Source organism: Passer domesticus, chromosome 7 (assembly GCF_036417665.1).
Source record: "Passer domesticus isolate bPasDom1 chromosome 7, bPasDom1.hap1, whole genome shotgun sequence".
Taxonomy (NCBI): Eukaryota; Metazoa; Chordata; class Aves; order Passeriformes; family Passeridae; genus Passer; species Passer domesticus.
Window position 1 is genome coordinate 47,882,067 of NC_087480.1, and position 19,856 is coordinate 47,901,922.

General features: G+C 41.9%; 1 long non-coding RNA gene across 2 annotated transcripts in view; it reads right to left on the reverse strand.

Moving 5' to 3' along the window:
- LOC135305115 (uncharacterized) overlaps positions 1-7,301 on the reverse strand; it is a 57,428-nt gene extending 50,127 nt beyond the window's left edge. Inside the window, exon 1 of one of the 2 annotated variants that reach the window (XR_010366406.1) lies at positions 6,639-7,301. This is a non-coding gene — a long non-coding RNA (uncharacterized LOC135305115). The remainder of the gene's footprint in view (positions 1-6,638) is intronic. The other variant, XR_010366407.1, reaches the window with a different exon arrangement.
- Between the last annotated feature and the right edge of the window lie 12,555 nt (positions 7,302-19,856).

A 19,856-nucleotide genomic window follows, 5' to 3' on the forward strand; every position in this document is an offset into this window, starting at 1 on the left:
AATTAAGGCCAGAACAGATAATGTAGTTTAAAATACTCTGAATTTAAAAAGTGGGTGTTGTTTGGTTGCAGTGAGTTAACCTGAATGCAACAAAGGGTTTACCAAAGAAAAGCTCTGGCTCTTCTTTTGTGCAATGATTACAGTGCCCAAAGTACAGTCCTTGACACCCCCAGTAATACACCACTGCCTTTAGTATCCACTAAGGATGAAGATCCACTGCAGAAGGAGGATAGTGCATTTTGGGACAGTTGCAGGGCCTTCAGGGAAAAAAGATCTCATTTAAGAGGGCATTTGCAACTCTCCACTGGATTAATCTGATGCTCTTGATAGTGCCTAGTTACTACATTTATCTAACCACATATTGACATTCTGGTTATATGGGAAAATACCTGGGAAAAGCCAAAGTGATGATACACTTAAGCACAGCACCCCGCAGCTGTTCTGGAGGAATTAATTTTCAAAATATGGGGCAAGCCCTTAGAAACTTGTAATTCCTCCTTTGAGAACTTGGACAGGCTGGTCTGCATGAAGGTTCAGGGTGTATGGCACAGACATGAGGTCACCCTCCCAGGCTCATTAGACCCACAAATAAGCAAAGCTATCACTTTTCAAACCAAATGGGGGCAATTGCTATCAGCATTTCCATGCATGTTTTACTTTAAATAGTTGCTACTTGCTCATCCTTCTCTTAGCTGAAAATTACCTATATACCTAAATGCATACACTTGTTATGTGCCTGTATATATTTATTTTAAAATAGCTTATGCATATATAATACAGAGACACAAAAGTTCTGTGATGCTTGCTCCTGGAGGGGTAATAACACAGAAATATTTAAGATGATTCCACAGTGGACGGCTCAGCAGATGTCTCCAGCATGGTGCAAGACATTAACGTCTGCTGACTCATCATAGCAGTTAATTCGTGCCTGGCTCATGTTCCCGTCATCTCAGCAGCAATTTAGTACTTGGTGAATTTTCTCTCATCAGGAGTAAATGTTATCACAGACTTGTGATTATGTGCTATTTGAAACTGGTAGAGCTAAAACCATGTGTGATAATAAAAGGTAATTGTTTACCTTTGAAGTTGATACCTATGGCCTTCGCGGCACTCTGCAGGAAATGGGGCCAGTCCACGACTGCTCGGGCAGTCAGGCTGCGTCTGACACCCCTCTCCAGGGCGTGAAAATGAGGTGGGTGCACATGCAGGAGTTAAAACAAGCTAGTGGCAATTTTATAGACTTGTTTTCCCCTACTGAGTGAAGCTGAACACACTGAAGAATTCAGTAAGGGAAATGTTCCCCCTCTATTTAATGTGATGACATTGCTGGCTAGAGTGGAGTACTCGAATTTTCTTCCAGTGGAAAGACGAGCAATGCAACACGAGCTATGTACCCATGAGCACACCTGAGCACAGGCCCAGGTGTCACAGACACAATGGAAGGCAGGGGAGCCTGTCAGCGTGGGGTGCCCAGTGGCTCGAGGCCAGCAGCACAGCCACCTGCACGGGACTGGCCACACTCTGCAAGCAGCGCCTGAACACCTGAGGCCACCACGTCCTGGGACATGGCACAGCCATCACCTCCATGTCTGGGACTTGATGCATGTCAGCTGATGGAGAACCTGCAGAAGACAGCATTTTGGGTGCTTCAGGGGTAATTTTTCCTTCAGCAGCCAGAAGCTGGGTGCAATTTCATGCCATCCTTAGGAAGTAGATCTTTAAGTGCCCAAACCTGGTTCTACAGTTAGTGGCCTGGCTGCCGGCAGACACAAACTGCATTTACCATGAATTCCCTGATCTAAGAAACAGAGAAAGGTGTAAATCAGGAGTACCAGTTGAAGGGATTTAGTGTTTGTAACATATGCTATTTACATACTGTTAGCTTTCACAACTCATTTTCAGTGGATTATAACTACTCCTAACAGAAATGGCCAGAGAGATGAAGAGGTCTCAACATTTTTGCCTGCTTTTCCTTTTTCCATCTTATCCTCCCAAACAATCCACATTGGAATTCATAAATAAAGACATATGCACATTTGGAGCATGTTCAGATCAATTATCCCACATAATTTTTTTTGGAGCTGGGAAGAAGGTATATTGCCTAAATGGTAATGCCTATGGATCTTTAATATTAATGTGATGCTCAAGAGATAATTACTTCTCATGAACCGGAATGAGTCTGGCCAAAAAGGTTGAGCACATCCAAAATTCAGCTGATTTGAGTGCAGCTAATTTTGGCTGAGGTTTTTTCCCCCCTTCTGGACACACTGCCAGATGTAATAGAAATAAACCCCATTGAAACTGGCTGAGGATACGTATCATATTCTGATTGGTAACAGATTTGCAGATTATTGGACAGGGGAGGAGAATTTACTAAAATACAAAAGTCACTTAAAATACCATAATGGTTCAAGTATAGCCCCTACAAAAAGTAAGACTCTTTCCCAAGAGGAATACTCACATGGAAATATAGCTTCTGCCCTGGCACAGGGTCCCAGAAGGAAGAGAAAGGAAACTACTTACTGCAACCCTGCCCATGGAAAATGCACGAAAACTCTGGTGCCAATATGATGGAAATGGACTTCTGGAAAAAGAAAAGATTACGTTTGGATTGAACTACAACCTAGGAGTGTCAGACCTGTGGCAGGATGCTTAGTGGGTAACCTGTAGAGAATGGCAAGATTCAAAGCCTGAGTAAATGCAAGCTGCCTCCATCACTTTACAGAGGGAAAAGCATCTCTGTCTCTTGTACAGGAAGGGTATGAGAGCCCTTGCTTACCTGCCCTGCAAAGCAACACTGAGCCAGCTGACACAAGCACAAGTTCATTCCTGCAGCCTGCAGAACTGCTCCTCTGCATGGGACAGCTTTCCAGAAAGCTGCCCAAAACAGGGCTGGTGAATAAGGAAAGCAGCTCCTGGGCAGCCCAGCTCTGCCCTGGCTCATCCATCCTGCTGCAGATGAGTCATATACAGAGCCGGAAAGGAAATAAATGCAAACACATGGCAGTCAAAATGGATTTCACAGAAAAGAAAACACTGGGCTGGAGCTGCTGTGGGTGTGCAGCAGGGAGCATGGAGCTGCTGTGGGTGTGCAGCAGGGAGCATGGAGCTGCTGTGGGTGTGCAGCACGGAGCTGGCCCTTGTGGGACAGGCACCTCTCGGTGTGCAGCTTCCTGCAGCCGTCTGCCATGGCACAGGCAGCTCCCTACATTTCCTGACTTGCTAAAGCTGTTCGCCAAGGTCAGGTTAAATATATAATTTCTTCATAACTGAGTTTTAAATGTTTAATTTACATGGTTCTGTTTGACATAAAAAGCCAGGAAGAGGGAAAAAGAGGCAGCAGAGCAAAGGAAAAAGTCAGCAACCCTGGATACAGCAGGAGTGGACGGACGTAAGGGGAAAAATCTATCTGGAAAGAATACATCTGTCTACTTCAAGTATTAAATGCAAACATACACTTGAACATATAGGTTACACATTCAAATCTGGAAATACCATGTATTTATCCTGTGCCACATTTCACTTCCTCATACAAGGACTGTTTAATGGATTTTAATTGAACTATCATGTCCTTGCCTCTCCAAAGCACCTCCTTGCAAAGGCAGGTGACAGATGAACTGTGGTGCAGCAGATCCCTCCTGCAGGAACCCTCTTTGCTTTGCTTTGGAAGAAGGATTTTAGCTGTGCTTTTTTTTATGGCTGGTACTTCTCCTCAAGAAGTACCCCTGCAGCTGCTCTTGCTGAGCTTTCTGCTCTAACAGGAGTGCAAAATAATCTATAGAACAACCCCATCATTTTTATTTTGGTGGTCTGACAGCATTTTCTGAATAAATTAAAGGCAAAAGACAACTATATTTTTAAGAAAAGGTCCCAAAATTTGATAATTTTTTAATTACTTAGGCAAGCTTTGTCTACTCTTGTACCCAGAATGATGTGACTTTTTACAAATCATGTGTCAGTACTGCAGCTTCCAAAAAAGTTTAAGCACAGTCAACATAATGATTTTTACTGGTCCCCACTACCAAGACAGTCTGGACCTCGCTGTGTGTTCTTGGGCCTTATTCCTTTTACCATCTGGAAGACCTTTCCGTAAACAAAGAAGATGCCCTGTTTTAACAACACAATGCATCTCCAAAATCAGAGAAAACACTCATGATTAAAGATGCTCACAGATAAGGGCCATAACTTTTTAAATGCCTGAGTGACAAAATAATTCAACCCATTAATGTTACTACTACAAAACTGAGAGTATTTCAGTAGCTCTCACCAGAACTACTTTTCATGTATATCATGGATCTTGGGATCTCATTTTATGATGAATACCCACATACATGCCAGGTGTAAAGGCGTAAGAGAACAGCCAGGCATGTTTTGTTAGCATGAGGCAAGACGCTCCACTCAGCTTTTGCATAACTATTCAGCCATGATTTTAAGTATTCAATTCTACTTGTATGACTTCTTAAAATTCCCTGCAATATAATTATACTGATGGGAATGCAGAAAGATAATTGCTTTTAGAGAAAAGTTTCTCTTTTGTTTCATATTCATCTGGCTTCCATAAATAGAACAGGAGACCTTGAACAGCAGCAATATGCATTCATGTGTCTCTAGCTATTTATTTACAAAGCTAGACCTTGACAAATCTAATTTGTTCAATAAAATTATAAAGTATGCACAATAATTCATTTAGACAAAAAGGCTTGAAAAGGAATGTCACTGGGAGCGTGTCTCATCACTGGAAGTGATCAGCTGATTCCTGAAGAATTGGCAGGTGCTCTCCTTTTGGAAAGCAGCAGCAAGGTAGTACTTAGGAGAGGCAAAAAGTGAACTAGAAATCAGAGTAGTTCTTTATTCGGACAATAATTATACAAATTAGATCCATGAAAGCCAGAGAATGACTGTGCCTTGAACCCCATCTGTGTGCATAGAACAATGTAGAAATTAATAATTAAATCTATTACATATGCTCAAAACTCAGCACAAAAGATACTTCACTAGCTCAAACAATTCTGCATTTTCATTTGAATAAAGCTTTCACACATTTTTTCTCATTATATATATGTATTATATTTTAAATTTAACAGCTTATTTTGTTGCCTTTATGCCTTAAATTAATAAGGCTACACTTTAATGCACTAATGTTGAATGGCATTAGCATGCTTTACAGTCATTACTTGGGGATGCAAAAAAAATCCCGAGTTTCCCAGTGGTGAAATCAATTTGCCCATAACTTCCTGTCTCTCATAACCTCTGCTAGCATAGCTTGAAACTTTGTGCTGCTTTTCGTACCAGAAGACTTGTTTATATGTTCTGGCTGCGGCTGGGGCAGGATCTGAAGGTAACACTATTCCGTTAAGTTTGCACAAACAGTTCAGGAACAGACTGAAATCTTTTCAGCCAGTTAAAGCAATTAGCAGCCAGATACACCGACCTAATGCTATTTCCTTTGTAAGAAATATTTTAGCCTCAGAAACACAGATGGCTCAGTGAGTTTTGACCCAGAATTATTTTCCTTTGGCCGGGCGGGGGGACGCAGACACACGGGGGGCCGGTGGGGGCGCAGAGCAGGCGGCGGCTGGAGGACCAGCCGACTTCACCCCTTCCCAGCTGGAAAGAAGGACTGGCTGCATCTGAATGCTGAGGGTGGAGGGAAGAGGATATGGGGGAGAGAAACCACTGAGAGACTTCAGATGAAAAAATTACTGAGAGTTCCTCCAAAGTCCTCTTCCTAGATGGAGGCTGACTCCAGGCCCTCACAGCCTACAGCCCACGCAGGCCCTCCGTTGGCTGCCAAGTCAAATAACACTAATTGCATTACAGATTGCAAGCAGAATTCGCTGTTCTTTTCAACTAAACCCAAGACTTTCCATTTCCACTTTGTTTGGGGAATTTAAGTGGTGTGCATATTCCTACTGCCAGCCAGGATATGGGGTTAGGAAAGGGGTGGCAATCGCTCACTCAGAGACCAAAAGCAGATCTGTAAACTTGAGAAACCAGAGAGTAAATGAAGGAGCAGGCTAGAGACTGACAGCTGTGGGAACAGGAGCCTTGGTGGCAGCTGGCTGCCCTCACACACCCTGGGCAGTGCAGCCCCACGGGGGTGGCTGGACCCTGGTCCAGTGTGCGGAGTGCAGATGCTGCTGTGCCTCGCCACAGGGGCCCAAAACCTGCTCTCCAACAAGGGCACCCACACCACGCTCCCCGTGCCACTGCTATGGGAGGCACCAGTGGGGTCATCCTGCGGGGGCACTGAGCCACAGCTTAGCCCTCAACCATCCCCCAGAAACAGCAATGTGGGACAAGCAGTGCTGGGGCTGCTCCCTGAGCCCCAGTGGGGAGACAGCCCAGCTCAGGGGGACAACCACAGCTAGTGGTGCTTCCCGTAGCAGTACACAGGGGAATGACTTTCAGCATCACAGCATAAAATCCTCCCACTTCTCCATAACTTCTGGAGTAAATTTAAAAATATTTAAAAACTTCTGTAGGAAAACGAGATGCCCATATTTAACTTAAAAACCTTAATCATCCTGTTATTTCCTCAGAAATCGTAATACAGAAATGCATGCATGAGTCCTGTCTCTTTTTGCTTAGTTGCACATTGCATTCAAAATCCCTAACACTATTCAGAATTAAAGTACCTTGCAATTATTAGGATGGCTCCCATTGTCTGGCAGCCTCCAAGGAGAGATGAACTCCAATTTTTGGCGTGAGCAGAAATTCTGACAAACCCTCCCATCAGTCACTGGACATGGGAAGACTCCAGACCTCTTGAAAACCTCCTCTGAATTGCTCGCTCCACTCCATCAGCTGCAATGCAATACACATTTCACACTGCAGCATCCTCCTCAGTGGCATTTCAGCTCAACAGAGATGTTAGACTGTCATGCTTATTTAAGCAGAAGGGTTATCACTGTTCTTTCACACAATACTATATAGCTCAAAGGTGCCATAAGAAGCCCCAGATATATGCCAAAAAGGTTTGTGAAAATAAACAACGTAAATTTGCTCCTTTAAGTATCATCATGACAAATTTACCGGGAGGCCGGAGAGATAAAATGCCGCACTTTAAATACCCAAGCTAATCAATAGAGAGAGCCAAGCACGCAATCCATTTTCTGAGAAGGGCAACCTTTTAAGGTTAATTCTTCATTCATATAAATACAATGCCGGGGTCATTATTTAACTTGAAGCAGCCCTTCATTAAACTATAATATTGGGCTCAATTTCGCACTAAAATGAGCCACCCCAAGCAGCCGCCTTCCTGCAAACGCGGGCCGAGCGCGGGAAGGCCGCCTGAGGGCCGCGCTGCGGCGGGAGGCATGGCCGCTCCTCGGGCGCCATCTCGCGGCGGACAGCGTTAGGCTTAGGTCCTTAGGGTGAGGGCTAGAGTTAGATCAGAGCTAGGGTTAGGCTTAGGGCCTTAGGGTGAGGGCTAGAGTTAGATCAGGGCTAGGGTTAGGCTTAGGGCCTTAGGGTGAGGGCTAGAGTTAGATCAGGGCTAGGGTTAGGCTTAGGGCCTTAGGTTTAGGGCTAGAGTTAGGATCAGTGTTAGGGTTAACGTTAGGCCCTCAGGGTCTAAACGTTTTTTAACGTCTCCAGGGATGGCGATTCTACCACTTCAGAGCCTCACTAAGATTGAATTCAGCAGCTACTAGTTTATCTGTCCTCAGATTCACCGCAGAACATCATCTGGTTAAAGACTAAGCTTTTACACGATAAAAGTGATAAAAAGCACAAATGGTCTTTGTGATTCCCAGCAATGTCACCTCCTAAGGCGGGCGGGGGCAGCGAGCGGCCTGCACACAGCGCGGCGGGTTTGCACAGCCGTGAGCTGCACGGCAGCTGAGCACGGACACTGCTCCCGCTGCTGCCCGGCCTCGGCCGGCCGCCCTCAGCCCCTGTTTGCAGAGGGGGTCTGAGCACGGAGGCCAGGGCCACATCCCGCTCAGACACAACCCTCCAGGGCTCTCTGGCAGCACAGGACTTCAGTCATTTGTTGGCTAGATCATTCCATATGTTAGTGCCAACAAAAAAAATTTCCTGTCACAACTTGAGGAAGCTGCTGGATCTTTCCATGCCTCATTCTCCCCCTTTATAAACCAGAGCTAAATACTTCTTTTAACCATATAGTAGTATGGTAAAAATCCAGTGCTGTTTCCATCTCTGAATACCTCCTTTTGTAACACATTATCTAATTTCTGTCCCCTAATTAACTCAACTGCTACTCCATCACCCTTCGAATATTGCTTGAAGAAGGAAACAAAGCCTCTGTGACTAAACAAGTAAGCTTTTCTCTCACTTTTCTCTCAAACATTGTCCACTGTGATCTAAGTGACACCAGGGAGCACTGGTATCATCACCAGCTGCTGAGGTGCAGCACCAAACGGAGACAGATAAAACCATCCTGAATTCCTGGGACAGACGCTGCTTTGGCAGCCACTGGCCTGCCACACAGTCTGTGTTCATGCACAGTCAACTTCACAAGAAGGAAAAGGATTAGCAGCACTTCTGGTCAAAGCAAAGGAGATAGCACGAGTTCAAAATGACTTTCCCGTGACCACACAGGAAATCTGCAGTGACATGGAGGGTATGACCGGAGACTTGTGACCACGGCTCACGCTGGGCACGGCAAGGGGCCACCCCTTCAGCAGTGGTGGAAAGGCACATGCACATGCTTCTGAGATATGGATACACAGTGAGCTTAATGCCTTTCCTTGGCATAACCCATCTGCAATGTGCTGCAACTGGCCTAAGAGGTGAATTTAAAGTGAACTCTAAGCACTTCAATCGGATTTCTTTGCTTTGGACTTAATTTCTCCCAAGGAGAGCATTACTTAAATCTAGTTAACTGAATTTTAAAAATAAAATAAATTCTTATGCCCATTAGGAAAAAAAAAACCCAACACAAACATTAAACAGGTCTTCTGCCTTTTGTGAGTGTCATCCGCAACACACAGCCATGGAGGGTGTGTCCCCTGTGTGTACTGAGCACTGGTGGCAGCCAGCAGCAGTTCCAGGCCGGAACTGATTTCACTGGTTTCCCAAAGGTCAGTGCATTAGCACAGATCTCTGCCTAAGACAACAGAGGACAAGCACAGGAGACACACATCTTCAACAAGAAGGCCAAAGGTGGCAGCAGAACCATGGGATTCTGCTGGGTTGGCAGGGTGGGGATTGCTCAGAAGTGAGGGTAATGGCAGCATGTTCCTGGTGACCACCACAGATATCATGTGCCCTGGGCACAAAGATTCTTCCATCCCCATAAAAAATGGAAAAAACTTATTTTGAAGGGCAGGGGGAGGGGAGCAGAGAGATGTAGAAACAAATGGGTTCAAACAAAGTTTTATGAGGAGAACTGGAGTGCACTCAGCCTGTAAAACAGCCCATGGTAGTGTCAGGCCACCACTGGGCAAAGGTACTTCATGATGGTGTATAATCAGGTTTTATGAGAGGGATACCACTGTCAACAGGTGATTGAATAGCTTTTTGCATGATGGACCTTGCCAGGGATCAGCAGGGGGAAGGACAGAGATGGCCATTTACCTTGACATGCTTCTTCCACACAAGCCAAACTAATTGCACACGTCAAAAGGAAAAGGCAATGCATGGCTTTCATCCACTCCTGATAACGATCAGATAGGGCTCTTCCTGTCTTCTCCAGCAGCCCTTCCTCCAGCATAGCATGCAGAGGAGGAACAAAATACAGCTTTGAAGGTCAGGTAATGGCCTAATTAAAGCAGAATTCCAACTCCAACGCTGTGGCCCTGCCCTTCTAAAGCACAGCAGCGGGTCAGGCTGTCAGTTGTGGTTTAGTGCACTGGTGCTGTTAGCACACCCCTAGTAATATGCTCTTTGGCTTAACGTGGGTCATTTGACAAGGAGGTTTCTAAATAATTGCAGCAAGTGCAAAGACACGTGTTAATTTTAAAGCAGTTATTGCCCTGTGAAGGGTGCCTAACCCCAGCCCTGCTGGAGATGGGGAGAGTTCTCAGAGGCTGTGAGAGCACGTCTCCCCTTAAAAACCAAAGTACAGAGTGGGTAGTCAGGGATGGGGAGGTCGCTACAGAGGGCCTTTGCAGCAATAGTCGGGCAGAGTTTAAATCTATTACTTGCCTACAGTTCCAAAAAAGTGTGCAGTGGTCCAGTATGGAAAGCTCTAGGAGCTCTGCTCTCTAAAACAGATATGATGTTCTACCCCCCAATTTGCACAGGCATGTATTTATGGCCCACTGGTATTTCTCTGGAGTGTAGGGGGAAGTAATATTCCTTTTGACAGCATCACTGCATGGCAAGGGCACAGGTGCTCTTGGGCTTGTTTTCAGTTAGACACAGGTGTGAATGTATAGTAAAAAGTGAAAAGGTTTTTTTTGCATGATCTCAATCCAATATCCTCATGCTTTCATTTTGTATGACTAGTCCTTACTAGGGCAGGGAAAGATGCTTGCTTTCTTTTTCAAAATGCAGTAAATTAACCTCTTTTTACCTGTTAAATATTAATGGGGTTTGGGTAAGAGGGATTTCAGTCTGGGAAAACAAAAATGCACAAGTTCTATATGATATGCTGCTTTTTGTGTCTCTCCAATTCCTTCCACCAGCTGCATACTTCACCACAAGGCTAGCTCAAGACAGGGCTCTGAACCACCACTGTTCCCAACAGCTACAGCTGTCCAAAAGGATCAGATCACCTTCTCTGATCTTTTTTCTCCTTGTTTTTTAAAATAGTTAATATAGCAGGCAAACAAAGAAGGTAATTGTGATATTTCTTCAAACCTTCAGAAGCAAGAATCAGGCCTGGGGTGAGAAAAGCAGGTGCAATTGCTGCTCTGTAATCCACTAATGCTACCAGCACAGACAGCTTTTCCTGTTCTGACTCTTTTCCAAATCAGTCAAACAAGTTATTTGCAAATTTCAGAACGTAGCTGTATGTTGCTTTATTTCCCACTTCAGGGCCTAGGATTAATTCTGGAGTCCCAAATAACAATATCTTGCTTCCTGATACGGCCAACAACAGCAAGTTCGAGGGATTCATAACTCATGAGCAGTGCTGCAAATACAGAGCTCCCCTGACACCTACACCTGTTTTTTGACCCTTCATGGTGCCTGAAACATGACAGGCAAGTACAAAAATTAAATTCCGTATTAAGACATAAATTATTACTTTATTATATTAAAATGCTAGAGGTTAGTACGCATTAATTAGGAACATTAGTCATGCCAAGGTAGAAAGTTATATGGGAAGGAGATTAAGGAAAAGACATAGGAGCAGCCAGCGCAGGGCTCAGGAGGTCTGAATTCCTGGCTCCTCCACAATGTTCTTGCCTAGCTGTAGGCAATTCACATATATCAGCACCAGTGCTATATTTGCAGACACCACACTCTTGGCTTAGGAGTGCAGTGAAAAACCCAATCTTGCTGTTATCTCAGCACACATCAGTATCAAAACAGCCCAGCAGGCAGTATCAAAACAACCCACCAGGTCTAGGCCTCATTCCTCCAGACTGTTCCAGGCTGCTGTACCTGACAGCTGGCAGCAAGTTCTCACTGCCAGCAGAGAGGGGGATCCAGCGAGCCATTCCCTCCCGGGCGCAGGGCAGCCCTGCCGAGGCACCAGCCCGCCGCGCTGCAGCTGGGCGAGGCAGCAGCAGCCATCAGAAGATGCAGCTTCCCAAGACAGGTAAACCCCACCAGAGTTTCAGTGCCTTACTTCTGACACAGGACAACAGTACCAGATTTTCTAACCAAAGCATTGTAAAGGATAAGAGGGCTTTATTCAATACTATCCAGTAATAAACAGATATTCTGGCAGCCACACGGCAATACCTCTGACCAACACAGGGTTCCTTTGGATCTGCAGCAGTAGTGCCAATAGAAATATTCTGTGCAGTAATACTAACACAGCTTTTTATCTAATTGATCTACAAAGAACAAGCATCTATATTGCCCCAAAATAGGTAAAGAAAGCGCTTACCTGATGGAGAGACTTTCCTCTGCTGGACAGGTGATGATGACAACAGGTGCCCAGAGATGAGTGGGAAGATGAGACGTGCCAGCTGCAGCAATTCACCTCTGGCACCTGTGTTTGTCTACTTGCTTTTGCACATACAGGAAGAAACATCTGTGTCTGATGAGTAACTGTGGGGAAGTTACTTAAACTTCTCAGTTATGCTCTGTGTCATCTAAAAGACTTGAAAATCATAATTCCTAAAACCTGACACCAATATCCTACAACTAACCTTTCTCCTGCCTTTCAACAGATGAGTCTTCAGCCAGCAGTCAGTTTTCTACCATCTCTTGGATATTCCTCACGGGAATTAGAGACACCAACAAATGCTAATAAATCACATTATTTGATGCATTTATTGAGAGAGTTGATGCATCAGTAGATGAAGCCTAGAAACCAATCTGCAGAACACTAAGGAACTAAAACGAAAAACCCTCCTCACCTGAAAGGACATTCAGAGAGTGGAATCCTATACATTTTGAAGTGATGTGGGTAAGGATTTGTACCAGCTTTAGGAAGGGTGAAACTTTGGCTTTTTAATTTACATTGCTTAAACTTTGTTTCTCAAAAATCCTTTAAAATTCTATTGATGGCCTGTTTTTTGTGATGACAACATCACATGAAAACCAGCTATTTATTCCTTGAGGTTTCCCCTGCCCCCACCTGATTTGGGAAGAACAGCAGTATGGGGCTTTTTGATTTATAGGAAAGAGGAAACCACCCTGGGCAAAAGTCCACAGTCAGCAGAAGCAGCACTCTGTCTTCAAAGACTGAGACACAAGGCTCCCAAATGATTAATGTTTCTAACTCACATTTTTCTTGCAGATGTGATTACAGAAGAGAACATGAAGAGGAAATGATTTTTAAAAAAATGTTAGAAATGTATATATGTGTTTTCATAACAAGGCATGAAACAAGAAACCAATTTTCTGGCTGGTTTTAAAAGAATAAAGTTAACAATTACAAACTCAGATGCCAGAGTGTTGCAATGTTATTACCTTGTCAAAAAACTAGATATTATGCTTTCCTAGAAAGTTACAATACTTGCTGGACCTGAAAGAAAACAAACCATGAACAATTTATTACACAACTACATATTAACAGAAATAGCTAAAGTCAGGTTCCACACTTGAAAAATTGACAAACACTGTCAAATATCACATTTAGTTTTCATTGCTTTTAGTTATGGAGTACACAGACTTCAAGAAATTTCAGAACATTCAGTGTGGCTGTGGAACCCAGGTCCCCATTTCCTAGTCTTCTGCAGTACCTTTGGAACTAGACAGGAAGACTTCCAGTCTCCAATCATTATTTGAATTTGGATAAACAAAATGAGATTGGCATGGGAGAGAGTCTATTTTGGATTTTAAACACATCTTTTTCAGGCATATGATAAAGGACAAAGAAAGAGTTTAAATTACCACACACAAACCAGACATGAAATGATGCAATTAATTTGAATGATCATCTATGATAAACCATGATGACATCAGGGTTTCTCCCTCCTCTCTCAGTCACAAGGTACACAATTGCCTTGGAAAACACTGTTGTCAGTGCTGAGCAAGCTTTAGCATCACGACCTTTAATTGCAGAAAGCTCTTTTAAACTTGTTTCCTAGGTACTTGAACGGAGTACAGCCCCAACTGTACTCAGATGCTGAGAGACACAAAGAAGCTGGGTTTTGAAAACACATTCACACATCTGCCTGTGCCTCTGACTACTTACAAGGTTTTCAACCTTGTTTTCAAAAGCTGCCTTTGGCCTTGTAATTCACTCTTAATTTTTCTTGAACATTCTTGGTTGGGTGAGTGGGGGAGGAGGCAGTATAGAACCAAAGACAGACATAAGTTTACTGCAAAGCTTTGCTCAATAAAACCTGTTGATTGCAGCCTGATTTTCATCTTGTCAGTCACTTTTCCTGCACAAAGTTTTAAAAAAAGAAAAAAATACCCGCCCAGGTGAAGTATCCTTGCCAGATACATGGGGTAGATGTATCCAAGCTGTCCTAGCGCTGTCAGCAGCACACACGAGCTAATGCAGCACAACACACAAGGACAGGGACCTCCATTGCCACCAGGGTCTCAAAGGTGACCCTGAGTAAACACCAAGTTTGATAAACTCCATGCTGGAGTGTGATCTCATGTCCCACAACAATACCTGCAAGATAAGACTTGTCCAGGAACAAAACCTAGCACACTATCTCATAGAGCAGCTGAGAAAAGGGAGAGACTGAACACAGATGTCATACACTCGTACATATTTTTCCACACGCTTGGGGGACAAAAGAATAAAAGGACACTGACAAAGAATGTTTGCTGGTGTGGGGAAGGCACTGACAGGTTCCTGTTTTGCTCTGTTTTAAGGGGAAAACTCCCTGTTTGCCTTACAAAAAAAACCCTCAAAAACCTTGCTGAAAACTTTTGTGGAAAACATTTACAGCCATTTTTGCTGACAGTAAAACTCATGTTTCCAAACGTCTCTCTGAAGTAGCCTTTAGTATTAACAGATGTCTTGTTGGAATCTGCCTGAGCCAGTGAACTCATTCTGAATGGACACAAAAAAAACGTGCAGCATTTTTTGCTCCACATAATCTGAACGTTAAGTTGCTTTCTCCCAGGCTTTATGGATTTGACTTCTATCATGCAATTATTATTTTATCTTCAAGAAGTAAAGACCTCAGATGCAGAGCACATGAGCCTACCAGACAATGTAATTTACTTTTCCAGATCTATAGCTTTGCTGTAAGTAGTACTGGAGCAGTGTGGGAAGTAGGTACATGGTCTGGGCTATAAATAGGAGACATTTCATTTGGTGGTGTACAGGCCTTACTTATAATAGCAGCAGCATCGATGGCTGCAGCTCTAAGTTCATTAATTCAGTCAGGAGAAGGCACTGAAGATCCAAAGCAGATAATTAGGCCAGAGACAGCCATCATAGCTGCTAATTTAAGCAATTACTGCAATATATAGTGGTTTATATTTCTGCCTGTACTTTCCTCTGTTCTTTACAGACTGTCTTCACAGATATAAACACACTCCTCCTTCCATACCAACTGCTTTGCACGATGTTTGCCCGTATTTACACCCATTGTTACTCACTGCTGAGGCAGTCTTGACAAAGCCAGACTTTAACTGCACAAGTCTCTAGCATTCCTTCTCCTCTTGCCAATTCTCCAAGTCATACAACATTTTTAAAGTTATTAAATTCTAAATAAAGGAGATTAAGGATTCCAAATTCTATTCTGTGCTAAAAACAGCAATCAATAATTGTCAAGACTGTAATAGTGCCTTTAGGCTCTCTAGGCCATTATTCTCTAAACTAGCTTTTCTCTTTTTTTGGTAAAGAGACAGATTATAATATTTTCCAGTAACTGCTGCATCAAACTCAGAGTTCTGGTAGAGTCAGAGCATTCAAATATCATACCAAATTAGGTATGTTTCTCTTTCAAAACAGAACACGGTTTTTCATTATTAATACTGAAACTGTTTGAAATAACACATACATGTATACAGCACAGTAGTGAATCATTTCTTAAAACACCAGAGGAATGCAATACCTGTATACTTGAACTATAACCACAATTCCCATGAATCACCATTTTAACCTATTTTGTTCCCAGATTTTAATTTTTTTTCAATAGAAAGATTATTCTCTGTGCAATTATTTTGACAGTCATATTTATTACAAAAGGTTAATGTCTGTGTGTAGCGAATGCGAGAATGGATTCAGGATCAGCCTTGTAAGTGTGCAGAAAAGGGCCAGAGAATGTTTATCACAGTATTTTCCATTTTTATGAGGATGCAGTTGGTTATTATGACAAGGTTAAAGGTCTCAAAGCCTTCATTTTTAGGCCACAGGTGTTCTTTGTAGAGGTTTTTTTTAATAAAGAAAATTATTAGTCCTTTAAATTAGCTCTTATTGAAAGTTACCACATCTGTGTTATGTGGTAATGAAGCTGGGGGAGGAGGTCATAGCAGGGGACTTGTGCTTGAAGAAAACATCTGGGTATTGCTTTGACATTCACTAGCAACTTTTTTTGTTTTATTAAAAAAAGGAAATGATACTGAAATCAACTGCAAGATGCAAACAATAAATAAAATGAAAATACAGGATCTGAAAAAAAAAAGGTTGGAACAAAAACCACCTTTCCTTTCCATTGCTCCGCTCCCATGAATTCCAACTGCTGAGATTAATTACATGGGCAAATGGCAGCATCGGTTAAAAAATGGTTCAACCAATACCTACCACATACACTAGTCATTCTGTCTTTCAGAGGAGGAGCTACTGTCATTTTAAATAAAGCTTTTTGTTGTATTGCAACTTATTTTGGCTGTCATTGTATTTATTACATCATTTCAGAGACAGGTACAGACTTTAGGAAGTCCTCTATATAGGCATTTTTCCTCCATTTCCCCCAGCTGATAAAAGCAGAGAGACTTTGTTTCCTGTGTACAATTACACCTATCACTTCCATTCACAGGAGCAAGGAAAAGTCTATTTTCAACAAAAGGGGTGTTTAAAAGCCATCAAAATCCTCAAGTGGAAGTTCCTGAGTAATTCCATGATGGTTCTTAATTGTCAAGGCTGATAACTACATATTTAGGAACTCCTGCATTAAGAAGCTTGGCAGGGCCAGATGATGCTCCTCCATAGCACAAACAGCCAGGGATTTTTATAGGGCAGTGGTTTCAGTATGCCTCAGAAATCCTAGACAGCAGCATACCCACGCTCACTGTATTTTCTTGTTACAAGTCCTTGCTTACAAATGCAAATGACATTTCTAGTCTACTCAAGTTCTTACACCACTCTCAGCACTGCAGTAACTGAGGCTGTTCCCATACCACAAGAATTGGTTGGTCATTTGTTTCTTCAGGCATGGAAGCACAAAGGTATAAATCCTCTATTCTAATTTGTTTTCTGTTCTTACCAATCTTGGGTTTAATATCAAGAACTTTTCATTGACACCTTCAAGCACAATGTATACCCCCTACAAACTTAAAACATATCTGGTCACAAAGCCCATGCAAGTTCTAAGTGCCTCTAAATATATTTGGTTATAGCTGTATGAAATTATTACAGACGAGCTACACTCCAGCTTGTCTCTCCCCTCCAAAATCACAATAGCTGCCAACAAAGTTCACAATACTGTATAACAACATGCTTCAAAAAAACAGCATTCAATGTGAATGTGACATGCAAATATTAAGACAGGACACCAGACTTCTTTTCTTTCCCCTTCCCAATGGGTGTTTTATTTTATAGCATTTGCATTAGGTAATCAACTGAAACACTTAACAGAAAGCTGGCAGCACAGTGAGGAAAAATGGAGATTATTTCTCAAACAGCTGTGACAAAATTGTTTCAAGTTGTATTGCACAAATGAATCAATTTACGGAGGGTGAGTGGGAGCAAGCATCTTCAACATGGATTGTGAGGAAAAAAGGCACTATTTAGCTGTGTGTGTGTTTAAAAATAAAAAGGTCATGAAGCACAATCCATGTTTTTCAAAATTACATTCAGTACTGCTTTAGAAATGCTCACAAACCTGTCTCTTTTGCAGAAGCTACGGAAAGCTGCTGATGTAAGTATCAGACAGTACAAGAGTATGAACATTTATAATTATGCTCCAGAAAAGTCTCAGGAAGAGATGCTCTTTCTATAAATACTGCTGCAAAGGTTACACAGTTGCATAGGCTTACAGTAGAGGAAGCATCCATCCAACTAAGCAGCCTTAAACTTTAAGTTTAATCTCTAGTAGTCATAAAATATGCTCTGATTTTGAAGAGCTGGATTGGCAGTGCACTTGAATCAGGCTTTTCCATTGACTGCTTAAGCAGCAAGGTCAGACAGTATCATCCACACACCTTTTTGTCACATACACCTTTAAGTATACAGATACACATTAAGCCAGGTAAGCTTAATGGAAAATTTTAACAGAAGTTTAAAAGAAAATAACTGAATTTTTCCCAATATAAGATAGAATTACTCTGAGATCATCAATAAGCAAAACTTTATTCCAGTAATGTAAAAATAGTTAGGTATCTTCAGAAAAACTAAATACCCAGAAAAGGCATTTCAAATGATGAGGATGGGCTGGTTCTCCATCTCCTACATTGTATAGCTAGAAATTTTAACGTGTGTTTGAAAATGAAACCATGATCGATATATCAATAAAAGAGACTGCTAGAAAATCCACCCAGAACAAGCAGGAATGTGCACAGAGGACATTCAGCATCCTAGCTTTGGGTCTGCCATATAGATGCACTAACAAAATAAAAGTGAAATTCTTGTTGTGTGGCTGCAGAATTATTAAGGGAAGGAGCTAAGAGCACTGTTGCTCTCCTGCCAGTGCTGCCCAGAGTATCACAAGTGCCCCAGGCAAGCTGTGGGCACAGGCTGTGCAGTCACCTGCACAGCAGGACCTTGCACCTTGGGCTGACATCAAGAGTTTCAACAGGGCTCAAGTTTTGCACAAAATCTGGGTGGTACTTTTGTACAGAAAGTACAGAACAGTGTCACAAAATCTACACTCATCTACATGTAGATATATGATCATCTTAGCACCTTTCAAATGAACTTAGCCCTGCAAAAAGCCAATCTCACTCCTCGAGAGAGAGTACAGTGACTCCAGTTAAAAGATCTGTGTTCAGGAGGCTGCATCATAGTTTACTGATCATACAGCCTGCAAAAACAAAGATTCACATATTGCTGCTTTCCTCTAGGAGTCATCAAGGGAAAATACATGAGATAAATTATATTTATATACCGTAAAATATTTTTAATGGCAACAGGATTGTTTCTGTTTCCAAGCAGAAGACAAGTAGAACAGATTATTAAAAATCCATAAAGCTCCTTTTCCTAAACTGTCTTTTAGGAAATCCAATTTGATAGTTCTAAATTCAGATTACTCTAAGTTCACAGTTGTCCTTAATGGTTACACTAGATACAAAACTAGAGAGTCTTGGTTCCTTCTGTGTTCTAGAGATGATCACATTTTCTGAGTACATCTGAAATGAGTACTGCTCCAATTGTTGTTAGCATTTCTAAAAAATATTCCTAAAATTCTTATTTGTCTCAACTTTCACAGTTCACAGCAAAGAACAGGGAATTATATCTGATTAAATAAAATGTTTTATCTTACATGAACTATGAAAAATATATTGCTCTTTTAAAAGTAAAAAAAATTGCATTTTCTATTGGTTTTGTTATTGGAGACTCATCATTAAGAAATTCTAAATCCTGGAAGGAAAAAATAAGAAACATAACTTTCAAAACTGCTTACAGAATAGAAGAAGTTTCTGTAGACCCTACTGAAATCAGTAGAAGTTTTGTCTATTGTTTTCTTGTCAATAGAGAAGTATTTGTCTACATACCTACTTAGATGAATATTTTGCATTTTCATTTAGCAAGCTCTTCAGCTCTCTTAGAGGTGCTCTGCTAAAAATTCTGAAGGAGATTCAAGAAGATAAATTAATCTGAATTAGAACAACATAGTAAAAAAATCTAACATAAAACTCTCACTGAGCGGAAGTCTTTCCTAGGACTATAAATATTTATTTTACTTTGTTAAAAAGTGTCTGCTTTTCAATGAAAACTTTTAGGTCTCCATTAACTACTTTCTGAGTATGACTCCTCAGTTCCTTTCATTAGCTAGGAAACATGTCTTCATGTGTGACCTAACACATCCTATATCCAAACATGTTGGCATTATTATTGATGTCAACAGACAAGAACAAGAACAGGAAGTCTTATGCATGGTTCATGCTATATAAATGGTAACTTATGAGAAGGAACTTCCCTGATTATTTGGGAAGAACAAAGAGAGATTTATTTTTAAAATCAGAAGGGAAAAATC